We start from the raw sequence: 18,782 nt of genomic DNA, 5'->3' as shown, positions 1-18,782 counted from the left end.
TGTACATTTTGAGAAATGACTAAAGCAGTAAACTTTATAAACAAGTATACCACAAATTATATTGCAAAAATAATTTTGTTCAGCAATGTCCAACTGATCAAATTGCCATATGTCCATTAAATTTTTATAAAATCTTGATAACACTGAAGAGTAATTTACATAAATATAAAATGGCCCTTTGCTGTTTTTAAAAAGTAGCATAAAGATTTTTAACCTAGGGGGATTTGATTAATATAACATAAACAATTCACTTGGAATATTGAAATTTCTTTAAACAGTCTGTACCATCTGAGTAAGTACTGTATTTTTAAAATAAATCATTTGATTAAAGAACAAAATTAAAGACAGAGGCAGAAAACCCTTAAAATTTAATTACTGTTAAATAAAAATAATGATAATCTCTAATGATCATAAAAGCCAATGAATAAATACAGTTCTATTTAAATATATCTTTTCAAATATAGTTCTGTGGAAAACTTTATTATAAAAAAACGAGATATAACTTACCACCAAAATATCTCTTTAATGCGAAAATGGAATTTTAGAGTTCAAATAATTAAAAATTGTTGAAAAATTAAAAAATTGTTTAGTAACACTTTTTTTTCTAAATTCTTGAAAGGTCAGTAAATACCATGTAAAGAAAATAGATAATATCCTATAACAAAACTGATTGAGCCACTCCGAAACATCTAAAAAGCTTTCATATTAATATATACTATTAGAATTACATTATTTTCTTGATTCTTCCAAAATATAATTCAGTGCTAAACACTGAATTCATGTAGTCATGTGATCTACCTAAGTACATAAGTCATGTCTCACTTAATAAATTTAAGTTAAAAACATTTAAAAAAAGGAAAATGATATGCTGTTATAGTGTTCAAACTTTCAATTACTGAGTAAAATACCTGGGTGACCCAATCATTCACAGTTTAATTGCCTAAGAAAATGAGAGACAATTATATGTTACCAAGAATGGATTGCTGTAATATTTTTAAATATTCAAGTTGTATTGCTTTAAACTAGTGTCATGCCCAAAAGTTTAATTTTACTGAAGGCAAATATATTCAAGTATAATATATTCATCATACCTGCTATGAAAAAACAGGCATGTTGAAACATTTGTTTATATGGGACCAATTATCTCATTGCACAAAAAGGTATAGGCAAACATTCTCACATTCTCACTGTGCATTCTTTGTCCCTTACCCCTCCCAGAATGTCATTATTGAGCCTCACTTGTTGTGCAGCAGTGGTTCTCAAATTTTTAGCATGCATCAGAATTATAGGTTGCTTGTCCCTACACCCAGAGATTCTGATTCAATAGGTGTGAAGGGGCCCCAATAATTGAACTTCTCACAAGTTCCCAGGTGAGACTGATTCTGTTGGTTTAGAAGCCACATTCTGAGAAGCAATGACCTAGAAAATCATATGCTATATTTCAAAGAGGAGGAATTTTGCATCAGAAACAGCCACTGATGCTAATAAAATCCCTTGGACGCATTTTTTCCCAAAGAAGATGGCTACAGGTTTCTTCCAGATCCCCTGTGCTCTTGAGATTCTGAGAGGGGGTAGCATCTTCTATTTAAACTCTTTAGAGCCAAATATGTTTGTGTATTCCTATGCAGATCTGTCATCTAAAATATTTTTTCAATTATAAATTGACTGGTGACAGGTGACCACACTTTACTGATCCTTGACCATTGCTGAGCAAATTAGAGGAGAGAGGCAAGACTAAAGACTCATTCAGGGTAGCATCATTCACCATTCAGCTGCTCTGCTTTGGTGATGGGGAGAAGACCATTTTATCAATTTGCACAGCTTCGATCATGACATTTACTCTATAAGACCATGGATCAGAATTTTCTCTGAATTCAACTCATCATTACATGGATTTCAGTTGTCTTAGTTTGCTAGGGCTGCCATAACAAAGTGTCCCACGGTCTGGGTGGCCTCAACCAACAGAAATTTATTGTCCCACAGTTCTAGAGCTAGAAGTCTGAAATTAAGGAGTTGGCAGGGCCATGCTTCAGCTCAAGTCTGTAGGAAAGTCTCTTGGCTTCCTGACAAAAAATGGCATTCTCTGCCTCAGTTGTCATTGGTGCTCTCCCCTCTGCCTATCTGTGCTGAATTTTCCCCATCTTGTAAGGACACCGGTGATATTGGATTAGGGCCCACTCTGATCAAGTTTGGTCTCATTTTAACAAAATATTATCTTTAAAAAACCTGTCTCCAAATAAAGTCACATTCAAAGGACCAAGGGTTAAGAATTGAACATATCATTTTGAAGGACACAATTAAGCTCATAATATAAGTATTGCCTATGGTTTCTTTGGTATCAATTTAACGTATTTAGTCAAAGATATTTTTCACTGGTAAAACATATATGTATAACTAATGTGGGCTAAATTTGTGTCTTGTGTCTAAAGATCACATGTGACATGAATATATATTTCCTTGTCTTGCTAGCAAGAAGATGATTTGGGCTAGATATTTATAAATCAGCAAAGTATATTAAGGAATTTTTTCAAACTGGGAAAAATGCTTCTAAAATTTATTTTTAGTTCAATTCTTTATAGATTACAGAAAAGGGTATTTTTTATGTATTTTTTTTTTCTGGTAGCTGTCCTAATTCTTCTTTTAACTTTATTAGTATAGACTTTTTCCGGATTCAATTTAGATAGACACAACACGTACTGAATATGTGTCTACTGAATGACTCTCTATATTAGTTATTCTTTAATTGGACAATAACAGAAATGAAAATGAAAAAATGGATCTAATATATTTTAAGGATCATGGATGTCCCATGGAACGCAAGGACAAGACTATAGTTAGGCTTTTAGAAGAGCGGAACAAAGACTTGAATTTGCTCAGGACTCTCTCTCCTACTTTTTTCCACACTTCTCCTTGTAAGTTGTTTCATTCTTCTCTTTTGATGTAAGCTAGATACCTTTGTTCTTCAGTCCACATGATAGAACATGTCTGCTAATAGCACATAAGTTTATACTTTGGTCTCTTTCTAAGTAACAGTTCTAGACCTAGTTTGAACTAGAAGTCCATCTATGGAGCAATTAGCTTGGGCCAGCAAGTAGGGTCACTTGCATTATCGTGGCATTCCTGGATGAGGACACAGGAAGCGTTTCTTTGTTGAAGGGGAGTTTTGAGCAGACAAAACAGCAAGTTCGTTACTTAAAAGATATTTTAATAAACTTTGTGTATATATGCAATATTAATTATACAATACGCTTAGCCCCTATGTTATTCTTCAAATCAGTACTGTAGAGTATTACCGAAATTATGTTGGGCCAGGAGTCAGGTAATCTCGATTTTAGTTCTGCCTCTTTTACACTATTTATGTGACCTTTATGTGGGTTAAATCTGTGTCTTGTGCCTAAAGAGCACATGTGACATGAATATATATTTCCTTGTCTTGCTAGCAAGAAGATGATTTGGACTAGATATTTATAAATCAGCAAAGTATATTAAGGAATTTTTTCAAACTGTTAAAACAATTTAACTGCTCTGGGACCAGTTTTTCATCTGCTATATCTGCTCTTAATCAAATGCATCTAAACACAACTTCCATGTGTCAGACACTTTTCTGGGTTCTAGGAATAATTTAAATAAAATATAGATCCTGCTTTCAAGATTTGTATATTTTTGAGGTGTTTATGCAGATTAAGGGAAATATGCATTCTTTAAAATCCTAAAAAAATATAGTTTTCATTTTCACAATTTTTGAAAAATTTGTAGTTTCCATTTTGTAATGAAAGCAATGGAATGAATATTATCTATCTACAATATCAATTACTTTGCTTTTTTTTTTCCTAACTCCCCATTTAATATTTATCCTTCTCAAGGCAGAGTTATTAACCAACTAATGTGGGCTTCTGCAGATAGATAAGCCCTGCTGTCTGGTTTCAGATGTGGGTATATTTGTCATTTTTATTTCCAAACACGATTTCCTACTATTTTGGAGGGTCTCCTCTAGATCACCAGTGAGCAAATTATAGCTGTTGGCCAATTCTGTCTTGCTGCCTGTTTTGTAAATAGAGTTTCACTGGAATCCTGCCACTCCCATGAGTCAAAGTTTGTCTATGGCCACTTTAACTCTGCAACAGCTGAGTTGAATGATTTTAACAGAGACCATATGGCATGTAAATCAAAAATATTTACTATCTGACCAACCTACAGAAAAAGTTTGCCAACCACAGGTACAGTGGAAAACACAAGAGACTAGGATGATAGAGGATTTTAGCAGGGCTACTCCTGCCATGTGACCCTAGAACAAAGAACGTAATGATTAATCGTGGTTTACCTCCTAGTCTAAACCCTTGAGAACTTCTTCCCTGCTTCTCTCTCTCTCTCTCTCTCTTTTTTATTCCAGTTATATAACGATTCACACTTTCCCAAATAAGTCTTGTTCTCCCCTGTCTCAGGGGACTTTCTCCCTGACTGGAAAGCTCCATCCACACCCACACCCACTCCTACCTCCATTCCTCTACTCTTAATCCCTAGGTTTCAATAGGTTTACCTCTTCAAACTCCCATACCACTTTCAACAAGTTTTTACCAAAGCACCTAAAAATTGCTTATTTGCCCTGACTAGACTGAGCAGTTTAGGGCTATCTTTTCAGCACCTGATAGATGCCTGCACGCAATAATCACATGATAAATAGTTATGGAATGAATAAATGAATGGATAGTGAACTCTTTTTAATATGTGGACCAAATTACCTGAGTGGATTAAATTGGAGAATCCTTAAAAAAATCAGACAATAAAAGAAAAAAGAATTTAATATTTCACAGCTCTTTGAAGGAAATACAGTTTTTACATGTAAAAGCAGCAAGAGAAATCATTAGGGAAAGACTGATTTAACTAGGGGATACACAAAACCTATTGTGGGAAACTCACAAAGCTGTTTAAGAACCTTCTAAGGTGAGATGGTCTGGTGGAAGGGTCTGGCAAAACCTGACCTGAACTTGCTAGCTCAGAGACAGGATCTGTCTTTTTTTTTTTTTAATGCAATTATATTTGTGTTATATTCACATACCAGATAATCATCAAAAGTTTATAATCAGTGGTTCCCAGTATCATCATATACTTGTGCATCATCACCACAATCAATCTTTGAACATTTTCATTAAACCAGAAAAAAGGAATAAAAATAAAAAGAGTACCCAAAACATCCTATACTCCTTATCCCTCTATTATTTTTTCATTTTTTGTCTTTATTTTCTTATTCATCTGTCCATATATGGATAAAGGGAGTGTCAGTCTCAAGGTTTTCACAATTACACAATTACAAAATAAAAGCTATATGGTTATACAATCATCTTCAAGAATGAAGCTATGGTTTCAGATATTTCCTTCTAGCTATTCCAATACACTAAAAACTGAAAAGGGATATCTATAAAATGTGTAAGAATAATCTCCAGAATTACCTCTCAACTCTATTTGAAATCCCTTAGCCACTGAAACTTTATTTTGTTTCATTTCTCTTCCCCCTTTTGATCAAGAAGTCTTTCTCAATCCCACGATGCCAGATCCAGGCTCATCCCTGGGAGTCATGTCCCATGTTGCCAGGGAGATTTACACCCCTGGGAGTCAGGTCCCACATAGCAGGGAGGGCAGTGAGTTTACTTGCAGAGTTGGCTTAGAGAGAGAGGCCACATCTGAGTGACAAAAGAGGTTCTCTGGGGGTAACTCTTAAGCTCAATATAAGCAGGCTTAGCCTCTTCTTGGCAGGAATAGGTTTCATAAGGGCAAGCCCCAAGATCGAGGACTTGGCCTATTCAATTGGTAGCCCTCAAGGCTTGTGAGAATATCAGTAATTCCCCAGGTGGGGATGTTTAATATTTCCACATTTTCCTCAGTCCCTCAAGGGGGCTTTGCAAACACTTTTTTATTCTCTGCCCAAATTACTCTGGGATGTAAGAGAAATCTATCTTTTAGTGACAGACTAATGTTAAACAGAATCATGGGACTAGAGGTTGATTCAGTTTACAATGAGAAATGTAATTACCTCAAAAACTGAAATATTTGCATCCACTTTCTCCCCATGGACAATATTCAGGGGAAGTCAAATCATAATCAGTGAATTATTGTTTAATTATTTTTTATTAATTTACAATGAGACATAGCAGTGAGATTTTACTTCTGGAACTGACCAATGATGTTTGGTTAATTCCTTTATTTTATTTTATTTTATTTTTTAACATATATTAATACATTGAGTCAGGTTTGGTGATTTGACATATCTGTGCTCTGATTCATTATATATTCCTTCTATAGTTTGACTTTTAAAGGGCTACTATCCTTATTTCCTAGTTCTTGAAGATTATAGCACTAGCAATTTTTACATATTTCTTAGATTCTGTATATAAAATAAAAACAATAAAATAGCTACTAAACAAATAGCTCATACATATTTATATGACCATAAGACAACAAAAGAAAAATAAGTAATAGACAAAACATATAAGTTACAAAAGAAATAGTTTTGTAATCTAATCTGAGGGAATAACTTCCAATATGTTAAAAGTTAACAATTCCAGTGATTATTGTTTTTTAATTGAAAGATTACTTGGAAAGGGGAAAGTAAAACAGATATATAATATTTCAGAATAGGTGACTAGTTAAATTAATTGCAGTGTGTACATTCAATGGATAGTTTTGATAGTTTTGTAGGCATTAAACATAATGGTTAAATGACCAAGTAGAAAATGGGAAAGATGAAAATATAATATTAATTGATTCTATTAGGATTGAAAAATTTGATTAAAATTATACAAAAAAATGCTGTATAAAAAGACTGACAGAAAGTAATTTTGTATATGGAACTGAAATCAAATATATAACTTTTTTCCCATTTTCTGTAATTATATTATAATTAAATTATAATTAAGGTTGATTTAATTAAAATAAGTTCTTAGGCTGGATAGTCAGTAAGGTCCTTACGGCCATAGTCTAGGACTCAAATAAAGCTGATATTCATAAAATTCAGGGGAAAGAGCAAGCTCAGGATGAGAAATGTAGAATAGTGCCATTTATGTAGAACAGTAACACAAAAAATGATACTATCTATCGTGTTATACATACATAAGTAGTAAACATACAAAAACATGAAGGGAAGGATATATATGAACTTCACTATAATAATTTACCCTGAAAAGGGCAGGAGGCGAGCATGAAGAGGGCTTCAATTAAATATACAACATTATATTTCTTAACTAAAACCTGTAGACAATACGGTAAAATGACAACATCTCTGAAATCTAGGTGGTGTACACATGGTTATTTATTAGCTGTTTGTTATATTGTTCTTTCTTCTCAGCTATTTTATTTTATTTAAAGAAGGAAACAACACAGCCACAACTATGTTGTTAGAGCCAACTATAAAACTGCTTTGTATCAAAGTCTTCCTTTAAAAGTTATAGAAAGAGATATTACCTCAAGATCATTGTGGGTGTGTGTGTGTGTGTTTGTGTGTGTGTGTGTTGTAGCATTTATTGGAATAAGGATTTAGGGTTAAGTGTATGACAATGGTAATTATTATATTTGAGTTACAGTCATAACAAAGAAATTTTAAAATTATCTGGTTGCAATCTGATATGGAAGCCTTCAGAATATGGCAAAACTCCTCTTGGAAAGGGAGCTGTTTTTTTTTAATTTCAGATAAATACCTTAATAAGGTAGTTAACTATGAAAGGCAGCCCAGATATGAGGTGTTTGGGGAATAGAGTTAAATTTCTCTGGAAAAGTACTATAACAGGTTTTGAATCTTACTCTGGAAGTGGAGACAAGTATTTTGGATATCCCAGGTCATGGTAAACAGGTGAAAACTAGAGGGAAGGGATTCTGGTGGAAAGAGTGTGTGGGAGTATCAGGATGGCAGGGGAGAGATTGAGGAAAATGGCTAGTGAGGACAATTTTGCATCCAATTTAGCTGGGGAATGACAAGTAAGTGAAGTCTAATGTTCAATCTTAAGATGCAGACTCTTCTGCCAGACCCTCCTTATGTTATTCCAAAACTTCAGTAAAATTCTCTTAAAGCCCCAAGGGGAGCTAGAGAATTTCCTCAAAGGAAGAGGGAGATGTGGTGCCTGTGTTGGAACATAGTGATGTGGAGGGAAGGTAACACCCAAAGATGTGCTAGGGATGGTGGGGAATTGAATGAAGAGTCACTGCAGAATATAATTCCCCTGCCTTTTCATCAAATAATTGCAAACAAAGGCACTGAAGTTGACTTAAAACATGAGATTGGTGCTCAACTACTTTATTTCAATATTTAAGAAGAAACTGATGCCCAAGATTTGAGGACTAGGTGAAATAAAGATTGAGAATTTGTTGCTTCAACATGTACAGTACTAAAAAAAAAACCAAACAAACAAAAAAATGTAAAGTACTAAACTCAGATGATATTGTGTAAGTTTAACTTAATTATGAATAGGAATAAATTACTTCAGTATATGAAAGTTAAAAAGTAGAAGAAAGTTACTATTTTCTATGTTCAAGCCAGGTTTTTAATTAGATCATCAGTTGGACTTTAAAATAATCTGGCTAAAAGAATTATCATCATCAGGTAACTATTTAAGGTGAAAGAAATTGTGTTTAAAAAGAATATTTTCCTAGTTGTACAGATCTTCATAGCAATGTGATAGTTTAGAACAAATCTGTGTGGGGGAAGAAAATAAAGAACACCAAAAAGTCGAACGAGACAAGAAAAACAAGAAAAACAGAGCATGTTGTTAGTTTAAATTCTCTTCACAAGACCATGAGCTAAAGTGCTGCTTCTATCACTGGATTTTCAAAATTGCCAATCAGATAGAAATAACTGCATTTCAAAGAGCATATTATTGTCTTCAAGGCATAGTGTTTATGTATTGGCATATTTACTGTTAATTCCAGAGCAATCTTGTTATTATTTAAGATTTCATTTCTAAGTAACTCAATTTCTTGAGTTACTCAGAGAAGAACCTTTAAAATTTTGTAAAGTGGAACTTTACTGTTTCCAGGGTATTTAAAATTTCACTCTTCACTTAAAACCCTGGAGCATTAACGTGATCAAGAATTCTTTAAGATATTGGGGGGAGCTATTTCACAAAGCTCATATCCCAAAATAGCATAAATTATGCTATCATTCTTTCTGATTTTTTAAAATATGCTCTTTGTCAAGACCTAGTAAAGTTCCTGGTATTCCTCCTTATAAGCTGTTGAAACTTTGAGAAGTGGTCTAACTTCTTTGAGCCTTCATTTGTCCATTTATCAAGTAAATATAATAATACCTGTATCCCAGGATAAAAGTTTCAAAAGCAAAAAATATGAAAAATGTCTTCTAAACTGTAAAGCATGTAAGCAGCAGTGATAGAATTATTACTTATATTGTGTTCTGAAAGTTATTCTGGGAGCCTGTGAAGTCAAAGATGAATGAATTTGATATGTGGATCTTGTGGAGAAAAATGCCCCAAATTTTGCTCACTGAAGTTTAATTTGTCTAGTTATTGGCAAGGCTAACAATTCAATATAGATTCTTTGACTTTTTATTAAGAGAAAATAATTTTCCAAAATAACTCTGGGTGTTTATACCTTGAATTAGATCTGGAAGTAATTGAAAGACAGTATATATTTTTGGCATTTTGTGATATATTTTGTTACAACTCTTCAGGTCCCTGCATGCTGTGATCAGGCTGACCTATTGGAATTGACAGAACTCAACTATGTATATGGACTTCATTACATCTGCACCAGACAGGAGAGGCTGTAATACATGTACAACAGCTCTGCCCAGAAATTTTTAGAGACAAAGGAGTTGAGGCCTCAAAAATCCAAAGAAGTTGTTTCCCTCTTCCAAGAAACAATGCTTAAATTCACCTAGCTTAAACCTTGACCTTTTTACTGTTATCAAATTGATCTGCTTTTAGAAACTATAATAACAATAACATGAGAAATATGAGATGGAATGTTTTCTTTAGGTAATAGCAAAAAGTAAGAAAACAGAGGGAAAAAAATCTCTTAAAAAAAAAAGGTGAATCTCTTAGGTTAAGATAGTAGATGCTTTATTTTAAATGAGGATCCCAGTTCTTACTTATCCAAGAAGAGACGGGATTAGCACCATGAAAAAAAAATGAAGCTTCCCTAGACTAAAACAAGTCAGGAGATAAGAGCTCAGTGTCCAGCTATGCTAAAACTTGCTTTATGACTTTGGACATACCATTTGCCTGTTTGTACTTCAATATCCTCATTTGTTGTGTTACCTCATAGGACTTGTGGTGGGGATTAATTTAGCACAAGAATGTATTTTGAAAAGGTTTGAAGGGGAAAGTTAGATTATACTAAGGTATAATAAAATGTAGTACCTAAGTGATTGTTCTAATTTGCTAATACTGCCAGAATGCAAAACACCAGAAATGGATTGGCTTTTATAAAAGGGGGTTTATTTGGTTACAAGGTTACAATCTTAAGGCCATAAAGTGTCCCTCAACAAAGGGTACCTTCACTGGAGGATGGCCAATGGTGTCCGGAAAACCTCTGTTAGCTGGGAAGGCACGTGGCTGGCGTCTGCTCCAGAGTTTTGGTTTCAAAATGCCTTCCTCCTAGGATATTCCTCTCTAGGCCGCAGCTCCACTTCAAAATGTCACTCTCAGTTGCCCTTGGGGCATTTTTCCTCTCTTAGCTTCTCTGGAGCAAAAGTCTGCCCTCAACGGCTGTCTTCAAACTGTCTGTCATTTGCAGCTCCTCTCTCAGCTTCCGTGCACTCCCCAAAGTCTCCCTCTTGGCTGCAGCAAGCTTGCTCCTTCTGTCTGAGCTTATATAGTGCTCCAGTAAACTAATTAAGGCCCATGCTGAATGGGCGGGGCCATACCTCCACAGAAATTATCCAATGAAAGATCTCACCCACAGTTGAGTGATCATGTCTCTACAGAAACATCCAATCAAAAGTCTCCAACCCAATCAACACCAATAGGTTTCCTGCCCACCCAAGACTACATAAAAAATAATGGCTTTTGGGGGACATAATGCATTCAAACTAGCACAATGATGGAATTCTAAATCATATAAACCAAGACTCAAATTGCAGACCCACCATATACATAATAGCTGCATAATTTTGCATTGGTTATATAACTACTCTAAATCCTAACAAGCAAAAGAGCACAGTGATAAGTGTTTTGGAGGTATTAAGTGATGGGAGACATATAAAGTGTTTTGCAAAGTGCTTGGCACAGGGTAGTCACTAAATATACTATAACTATTATTTTTATTAATGTTATAACTTCTTAAAAATTTAGATATCTGACTTAACTATTGGAACAACCATTAGGTGGTGGCAGGACAAAAGTATCATGGGTTAAAGAAGAGTTTCTCAGCCACGTTATGCTTCCAGAATCTCAAAAAGAGGTTTTTGACAATCACATATATCAGTTCACAACCCAGATCCTCTGAGGTCAGGATCTCTGGATATTAAGTCCAGCAATTTCCATATGACAAAAGTCTCAGGTCATTATAATGATGACCATATTTCCCCCAAATTGCCAGAATAATATTAGAATATAGTGTGGTCACTTATAGAGTTATTCATATTATGGAAGAACTGAATTAATTAAACACTGTCCAGTGAGCAATCAGCTAGAATACTGCTAAGTATTGTTAAATAATTCATCTAAACATTCAATGCAATCTCTATCAAAATTCCAACAACCTTCTTCACAGACTTGGAAAAGCTAGTTATCAAATATATCTGGAGGGGGAAGATGCCTTGAATCACTAAAAGCATTCTAAAAAAGAAAAACAAAATGGGAGGACTTACACTCCCTGACTTTGAAGCTTATTATAAAACCACAGTAGTCAGAACAGCATGGTACTGGCACAAAGATAGACATATTGATCAATGGAATAAATTGAGAATTTGGAGATAAACCCCCAGATCTACAGTCAACTGATCTTTGATAAGGCCCTCAAAACCACTGAACTGGGACATAACAGTCTTTTCAACAAATGGTGCTTGGAGAGCTGGATATCCATATCCAAAAGAATGAAAGAGGATCCCTGCCTCACACCCTACACAAAAATTAACTCAAAATGGATTAAAGACTTCAACAAAGAGTACCTTAAAACTCCTAGAAGATAATGTAGGGAAACATCTTCGGGACCTTGTATTAGGAGGTCACTTCCTAGACCTTACATCCAAAGCACAAGCAACAAAAGAAAAACTGGATAAATGGGAACTCCTCAAACTTAGAAACTTCTATACCTCAAAGGAATTTGTCAAAAGGTGAAGAGGCAGCCAACTCAATGGGAAAAAATATTTGGAAACCATGTATCTGACAAAAGACTGATATCTTGCATATATAAAAAAATCCTACAACTCAATGACAATAGTACAGACAGCCCGATTATAAAATGGGCAAAAGATATGAAAAGACAGTTCTCTGAAGAAGAAATACAAATGGCCAAGAAACACATGAAAAAATGTTCAGCTTCACCAGATATTAGAGAGATGCAAATTAAGACCACAATGAGATACCATGTCACACCAATTAGAATGGCTGCCATTAAACAAACAGGAAACTACAAATGCTGGAGAGGATGTGGAGAAACTGGAACTCTTATTCATTGTTGGTGGGACTGTATAATGGTTCAGCCACTCTGGAAGACACAGTCTGGCAGTTCCTTAGAAAACTAGATATAGAGTTACCCTTCAATCCAGCAATCGTACTTCTTGGTATATACCTAGAAGATCTGAAAGCAGTGAGATGAACAGATATCTTCAAAGCAGCAGTATTCACAATTTCCAAGAGATGGAAACAACCCAAATGTCCTTCAGCAGATGAGTGGATAAATAAAATATGGTATATACACACAATGGAATGCTACGCTGCTATAAGAAGGAATGATGTCATGAAACATAGGACAACATGGATGAACTTTGAAGACATAATGCTGAGCAAAATAAACCAGACACAAAAAGAGAAATAGTATATATTACCACTAATGTGAACACTGAAAAATGTAAAACAAATGGTTTTTAATGTAGAATGTAGGGGAACTAGTGATAGATAGCAATTAGTGAAGGGGGAACAATAATCTAATTAGTGATAAGTTGTTGTGGGTAAATTTAACATTCTGTGAATGCTCAGGAATGACTATGGTTTGTTAATTTCTGGTGGGTATGGTAGGAACAAGTTCACAGAAATGTAGTTATCTTAGGTTATCTGTTTTTCTTATCCCTTTCCTGGGTTATTGTCTGTATATTTTCTTGGGGGTAGAAAAGGAACATGTTGGAAGTAATGTAGTTATTCTAGTATATTTGTTTTTTCTTATTCCTTTGTTTTGGTTTTTTTTTTACTCTTTTGAGAAAGTTAATTTAATTAAAGAAACAATATAAAAAACATATGCAGAGCCCCCCTGAAGAGCTGGAGGAAAATGCAGAGGTGTTTGGCTTCCTCACCTGGATGGTTGCTGATGTTCTCCCAAACACTGAGGACTGGCGAGTTGATGTGCCAAACCATCTATCACGGGACTTGCCTTTAAGAAGCCTGTAACTGCAAAGGAGAAGCTAGGCTTGCTTATAATTGTGCCTAAGAGTCTCCCCCTGAGTGCCTCTTTGTTGCTCAGATGTGGCCCTCTCTTTCTAGCTAAGCCACCTTGGCAGGTGAAATCACTGCCCTCCCCCCAACATGGGACCTGACTCCCAGGGGTGTAAATCTCCCTGGCAATGCAGGATATGACTCCCTGGGATGAATCTGGACCCAGCTTCGTGGGATTGAGACATCTTCTTGACCAAAAGGGGGATGCAAAATGAAACGAAATAAAGCTTCAGTGGCTGAGAAAATTCAAATGGAGTCGAGAGATCACTCTGATGGACATTCTTATGCACTATATAGATAACCCTCTTTAGGTTTTAATGTATTGGAATAGCTAGAAGTAAATACCTGAAACTATCAAACACCATCCCAGTAGCCTTTACTCCTGAAGATGATTGTACAGCAATGTAGCTTATATGGAATGATAGTGTGATTGTGAAAAGCTTGTGGATCACACACTCTTTATCCAGTGTATGGATAGATGAGTAGAAAAATGGGGGCAAAAAAAATAAAGGAAAAATAGGGCGGAAGTGGGGGACAATATGGGTGTTCTTTCTTCCCTATTTTTTTTTTTTTTTTTCTTGCTATCACTTTTTCTGATACAAGGAAAATGTTTAAAACATAGATCAGGGTGATCAATAAACAACTACATGATAGTAATATGATCAACTGATTGTATATTTTGGATGATTGTATGGTGTGTGAATAAATCTTAATTAAAAAAAAAAAAAAAACCATGAGCCAGAAGCCAGCAAGCTGAGTCTGAGCCACAGGCAGATATTCACATGGATTATTTTATCCAATGGATAAATTATCCAATGGATGCTGGGGTTGAATCGCCAATTCCTAAAAGCCAGCATGGAGTTGCAAAGAACGCATGATACCAAAAGAATCTTATTTTTCTTTGGGGAGTGGGGGTAAACAATTTTTAATAAAAATATTTTTATTAATTTATGCCTAATATAATCTATAATACTTTTTTTCTTTTACATGTTTGGCTGCAAACTCTGATTGCTTCTTCATATAAAAATTGTGTAATATTTTCTATGGTAAAAGACAAAGTCTTAAAAAGAAAAAAAAAAAAACTGGCAGAGCCATCTTCTTTAAAACTCCCCCAAACATTTAAAGGGTCACGGTAAGTGGACAAGTATTGATCAAGAAAAGTCAGCTTGAAAATAGTAGAAGCTTGTGGTGGCTTTGCTCCCCTCATGGGTCCCTGACTCTAATCTGGAGGGAGCAGAGTAACCCCCATGTGTCAGTAGACTATCTACTCCAGTGCTACTACTGTGGGGAGAGAGAGAGATGCATTTGCGGAGTTTGAGATGGCTGAAGTCACAAAGATTTATGTTAAAAACTATTTCAGGTTAATTATATTGTCAGAAGCCAGCCATTGGCTTCAAAAGACTAACCTGACGTAGTGAACAAGTTGATATGGATAGTACTAAAAGAAGAAACAAGAAGAAAAGATTGACTTTTGTATATGTTCTGAGGGGTCTGTAATGAAATTTCTAAAATTTAAAAAAATTGTACATCAATTTCTTTAAGCTTATTAGAGAAAAACTTTTAATATGCTTTCTCATAAATAAATATACTAAAAATGGTATTTAAAAAATCTGAGAATATGTGAACATGTAATATCTAATGTTGAATTTTCTTCTGTTGTATTTTGCACAGAAAAGCATCTGCCTTAAAATGTGTATGCTTGTACAAAAAGGAAGTTGGGGAAAGTGGCTCAGTTTTGGTTTCTTGCTTTCCTTGCCCTGTTAACATATGTACAATGTACAAATGTATATTAAAGATTAGCTGCACTATATTAAAAAAGGAAGACCTAAAATGGCATAATTTTTCATTTTGTTGTTTGAAGGTTCTTTTACCTATTTTTAACCTTTAAAAATTCTATTACCAAAAAAAAAAAAAAAAAAAAGAAGAAGAAAGAAAGAAAAGAAACAATTAAGTCCAAATGGCCTGGGGCAAAGGATTGCCTGATTTAATTCCTGCAATAGAACAGGTGGGGGGTGTCTTTTTCATATGGAATAGAAGGGGCAATCAAATTCCTGTAAACAGAGGAATTCCTAAGGCCACCAGCAAGCACAAGCCCTGGACAGGAGGTAGGTTTAGCAGGACTCTGCACTTCATATTCACTTTGGCCTTATCTTAAGGAGAGGTAAACTTTGAAGGAGAGCACCACACAAAGCAGAGCAAATTTTCAAAGACTGACAGGTGTTTTGTGCATTGGTTTGTTTATTTTTGTTAACTCCTGACACTCAAGAAAATCTCTGTCGTAGCAAAATGAAGTAAATATTGACATTTTTAAAAAGAGAAATAGATGTTCTACATCCATAGTAGGAGACTTTAGTACACCATTTTAAATAATGGATAAAACATCTTGACAGAAGATCAATAAGGAAATACAAGATGTAAATGATAATATAAAACAACTAGACCAAACAGATGTATATAGAACACAGCACCCAAGAACAGCAGAACACATATTTTTCTCTATTGCATGTGGATCATTCTCCAAGATAGATCAAAAAGTCACAGTAAACTCAAAAACACTGAAATCATACAGTGTGCCCTCCTTGATCACAATGGAATGAAGCTAGAAATAAATAATAGAAGGAGAACTGGGAAATTTACAAATGTGAGGAAACTAAATAACACACTCTTGAACAACAAATGGGTCAAAGGAAAAATAACAAGGGAAATTAGGAAATATATTCAGAGAAATGAAAATGACAACACAACACAACAAAACTTATGAGATGTGGCAAAGGCAGTGCTGAGAGGGAAGTTTATAGTTCTAAATGCTTACATTAAAAAAGATGAATGATTTCAAATCAGAGATCTAACCTTACAACTGGAGGAACTAGAGAAAGAAGAGCAAACTAAACCCAAAGCAAGCAGAGGAAAGAAATAACAAAGATTAGAAGGGAGATAAATAGAGAATTAAAAAAAAATAGAGTCAATGAAAACAAAAGTAGGTTCTTTGCAAATATCAATAAAATTGACATTTAGCTAGATGGACAAAACAGAGGATGCGAATAACTAAAATTAGAAATGAAAGTGGGTCAATACAACCTACCCCACAGAAATAAAAAGGACTATAAGAGGATACTGTGAAGAGCTATATGCCAACACACTGGATAACCTAGATGAAATGGTCAAGTTCCTAAAACACTAACTACCTACCCTAATTCAAGAAGAAAAAGAAGATCTTGACAGACTGATAAAAAGTAAATATATTGAGCCAGCCATTGAAAACCTCTCAACAAAGAAAAGGCCAGGACAAGATTCTTCCAAGAAGAATTAACACCAATCCTGTTCAAACACTTCCAAAAAATTGAAGAGGAAGGAACACTCCCTATCTCATTCTATGAGGCCAACATCACCTTAATACCAAGACAGACAAAGATACCACAAGAAAATTACAGACCAATATCCTTTATGAACTTAGTTGCAGAAATCCTCAACAAAATACTGGCAAACTGAATTAAAAAGCACATGAAAGAATTATTCATCATGACCAAGTGGGGTTTAACATAATTAATATAGTTATGTAAATCAATTAGTATAATACACTACATTAATAGAATAAGGGAAAAAATGCATGATCATCTCACTATGCAGAAAAAGCATCTGACAAAATCCAGCACCACTTCTTGATAAACACACTTGGAAATTTAGGAAAGAAGGAAGTTTCCTCAAGATAATAAAGGAATATTTGAAGAACCCAACACTAACAATTATACTCAATGGTGAAAGACTGAAAGCTTCCCTCTTAGGACCAGGAACAAGGCAAATGCCCACTGTCAACACTGTTATTCAACATTATACTTGAAGTTCTAACCAGCGATATTAGGCAAGAAAAAGAAATAAAAGCAGCTATATTGGAAAGGAAGAAGGAAAACTTTTCCTATTTGCAGAAGGCATGATCCTATATATAAAAGATCCTGAAAAATCCACAACAAAGCTACTAGAGCTAATAAGTAAATTCAGCAAATTGGCAGGGTACACAATCAGGAAACAACAATCAGGAGTATTTGTATACATTGGTAATGAACAATTTGAAGAGGAAATCAAGAAAAAAATTCCATTTATAATAGCAACTAAAATAATCAATTATTTAGGAATAAATTTAACCAAGGATGTAAACTATATATACATGGAAATTTACAAAACATTGTTAAAAGAAATCAAAGACCTAAATAAATGGAAGGACATTCCATGTTCATGAATTAGAAGACTAAATATTGTGAAGATATCAATTCTACCAAAAGCAATTTAGAGCTTCAATGCAATCCCAATAAAAATTCCAATCACCTTTTTTTTCAGAAATGGAAAGGCTGATCATTACATATATATGGAAAGGTAAGGGACACTATATAGCCAAAATGATCTTGAAAAAGAATGTGATTGGAGGACTCATATTTCCCAATTTAAAAACTTATTACAAAGCTACAGAAATCAAGACAGCATGGTACTGGCACAATGGCAGACAGATAGACCAATGAATCAAAACTGAGAGTTCAGATATAGCCCCTCACATCTATGGCCAATTGATTTTTTAAAAATTCAGTTTTATTGAGAGATATTCACATATCATACACTTCATCCATGCTGTACAATCAACTATTCACAGTACTATCATATAGTTGTGCCTTCATCACCACAGTCCATTTTTGAACATTTTCTTTATACCATAAAGAATAAAAATAAGAATAAAAAACAAAAGTGAAAAAGAACACCCAAATCATTTCCCTCCATCCCACCCCAATCTTCATTTAGTCCCTGCCCCCATTTTTCTCCTCATCCATCCATATACTGGGTGAAGGAAGTGTGATCCACAAGGTTTTCACCATCATACTGTCACTTCTTGTAAGTACATAGTTATACAATCATCTTCAAGAGTCAAGGCCACTAGGTTTGAGTTTGATAGTTTCAGGTATTTACTTCTAGCTATTCCAATTCACTAAAACCTAGAAAGGGATATCTATATAGTGCATAAGAATACCCACCAGAGTGACTGCTCAACTCCATTTGAAATCTCTCAGCCATTGAAACTTTATTTTGTTTCATTCCACTTCCCCCTTTTGGTCAAGAAGATGTCCTCAATCCCACCATTGTGGGTCCAGGTTCATCCCTGGGAGTCATATCCTGCATTGCCAGGGAGATTTACACCCCTGAGAGTCC

The 18,782-nt window shown here is 34.7% G+C and overlaps 1 protein-coding gene across 2 annotated transcripts in view; it reads right to left on the bottom strand.

Annotated features, from left to right (window-relative positions):
* The window catches only part of MSR1 (macrophage scavenger receptor 1), a 105,367-nt gene that overhangs the window by 19,167 nt on the left and 67,418 nt on the right, over positions 1-18,782 (bottom strand). The gene's annotated exons all lie outside the window — the stretch shown is intronic.

Source organism: Choloepus didactylus, chromosome 3, assembly GCF_015220235.1.
Source record: "Choloepus didactylus isolate mChoDid1 chromosome 3, mChoDid1.pri, whole genome shotgun sequence".
NCBI classification, from domain to species: Eukaryota; Metazoa; Chordata; class Mammalia; order Pilosa; family Megalonychidae; genus Choloepus; species Choloepus didactylus.
The sequence above is the reverse complement of the archived record's forward strand: the minus strand, read 5'-3'. Positions and strand labels throughout refer to the sequence as shown.